Here is a 2456-nt window from a genome sequence, read left to right as displayed (position 1 = left end):
TGTCCTAAGGAAACAATGCATCTGGTGGGGTTCAAATCAAGTCAAGGAGAAAAGATAGGGTGCCTGGGCGGCTCAGTTGGTTAAGCATCTGACTCTTGATTTTGGCTCAGGTCATGGCTCAGGTCTTGAGCTCAGTATCATGAGATTGAGCTCCCCATCAGCTCTGCGCTCAGCTGGGAGTCCGCTTGAGATTCCTGCTCTCCCTCTCCCTCTGCCCCTCCCCCTGCTTGCACACATGCTTGCACACGCATTCTCTCTCTCTCTCTCTCTCTCTCTCTCTCTCAAATAAATAAATAAACACAATCTTTAAAAAAAAGAACAGGAGAAAAGAATGTAGTTTTAACCAATGGTTTCCATATTACAGGAGAAACCTTTTGATATCAGTTGTAGTGTGTTGGTTTTTACCTATCAGGCAAACAGCAGTTCACTTTTAAACACTCAATATTTCTACCCTCTATGTAACAAGACTTATAGAATTCCTTTAGTTTTTCCTTTTTCTAAGGAGAAAGGTCAGAAATACTCCTGAATGTATGCCACACTGAACAAACCGATTTTGAAAATTCTTTGTACATATGCATTTTACAATATACTTACCACGTGTTTAAAAAAATTTGAATTCCCAGCAGTCTATACCAACTCCACTGCCTGCATTTCCCAGCCGGAAGATTTAGAATACACACTTGAGCCAAAGCCTCTATGAAAACCACTGCCTGATCGTGCATTTGATGCGGATCCCCAACCCATTGCTGCACCTGAGTTAGAACGGCTGTAGGAACTATTTCCAGAACCAAAGGCCCGATTTGGCTCCCTCTGCATGTTGCCTTGGATTTGGTTATTACCACATGGCCCTGGCTGGCTCTGCTGACTGGCTAACATGCCCATGAAGCCCCAGCTGTTGTGCAGTTCTGCATGGGCTGCAGCCGGATTTACGCTAAAAGCCCCGAAGTTCACCCCTCCCTGACATTACTACTTTGTTTCCCAAACCAGCTCCACCCCTTCTACTACGAAATCCACCTTGATTCCCAAAGCCTCCTGGATTACCACCAAATCTTCCACTTCTGTCTGTTATTATCGTGCTTAGGCTCAGCATTTGATATATGAATGCCGATTCCTTTAAGGATCAGGTCCTCTCCACCGAGACAGTGGGCAACTCGATCATCTGCAAATGTAACAAAGGCAGAGGACCTGAATGGTTTGGGAATAAAGATATCGACCACCTCCCTGTCCTGGCAAATTGCCTGTTTTTTTTTTGTTTTTGTTTTTTGTTTTTTTTAGGTTAACACTTTTACATTTATTTCAACTTTAATAGAAATAGATTTATGGAAATATATATAATTCTAATCCTTATCTTAATATAAAGCAAATAGGATACAATTTTTGAAGTGTTATTTTAAACCCATTACCATAAGATTTTTGCTCATTAATTACATTTCATACCAAAGGGGGACGGGTGCTGAGAGGAGGGAGGTAGTAATAAGAGGGAAGGATTACAAAGGAAGGAACACCAAAAAAGTCTGGCAGTGACAGATATTGTTCACTACCTTGATTGCAGTGATGGTTTCACAGAAGTCAAAACTTACCAAATTATATGCTTTAAATGTGGTTTATATCAATTTATACTTTAATAAAGTGCATTGTAAAAAATAACCTGCTGCAGAGAAGCTGAGTATGAAGCAGTCCAAAGTACTATTTTTTTTAAGACATCCAGGCCTATTTCTGAGTTCAACAAATCTACACTAGATGTGCAGTTTAACTAGTTTCTGTACTTTATGAGCTCCCTTTCAACCCATATGGCCCAACTCTTTACCAGCTACTCATTAGAGAGCAATTTTGCTAAGCTTTAATGGTTCTACTGAAATAGATTTGTATGGATCCTCCCACTCAGTAACCAAACTTGTTGATGCTATCATTTAATAAGTAACTCATTGGCAGTCATGTCCTCGGTACTACGACACGCAACAAACATCCTCCTGCTTCTCAAAGGCTCATTTGGACTTTGCTTAGAATTAGGAAGTTTACAGTGACACCATTGTCCGTCTATCATATGTTGCTGTGATGTTACTTTCACCTGAGTTTCATATTCCATAAAATGAACAGAGCCAAACTGCCATGAACAACTAGTTTTAGTATCTTTCTTGATCTGATCCACAGGAACATCTCCAAAGGTATTGAAATATTCTTTGCTGGTCTCTGTGGTCTGCATTCATTTATTTCTAGATAACTTTCCCATCTTCATAGACCCATTGTTGAATGCCCAGCAGGCCCTGAAGTCAGAGACACACAAATAGTAAGATAAACCTGCAAATGCTAGAGATGTTCCCATCTTTGTACCCACTTTTATATTGTGTCTTCCTGGAATGCTCTCCACTGACTTCTCTATTTAATTAAACCTTACAAATTCAAATTTTATTTCAGGTTCTGTTTTCTTTGTGAAGTTACTTTAACCACCTACTCTT

General features: G+C 40.0%; 1 pseudogene; it reads right to left on the bottom strand.

Annotated features, from left to right (window-relative positions):
- Window positions 1-627: 627 nt before the first annotated feature.
- Window positions 628-2203, bottom strand: LOC129521180 (TAR DNA-binding protein 43-like; annotated as a pseudogene).
- Between the last annotated feature and the right edge of the window lie 253 nt (window positions 2204-2456).

This window comes from Nyctereutes procyonoides, unplaced genomic scaffold, assembly GCF_905146905.1.
Source record: "Nyctereutes procyonoides isolate TBG_1078 unplaced genomic scaffold, NYPRO_anot_genome, whole genome shotgun sequence".
Taxonomy (NCBI): Eukaryota; Metazoa; Chordata; class Mammalia; order Carnivora; family Canidae; genus Nyctereutes; species Nyctereutes procyonoides.
Note: the sequence above shows the minus strand (reverse complement) of the source record. Positions and strands in the feature narration are given on the sequence as shown.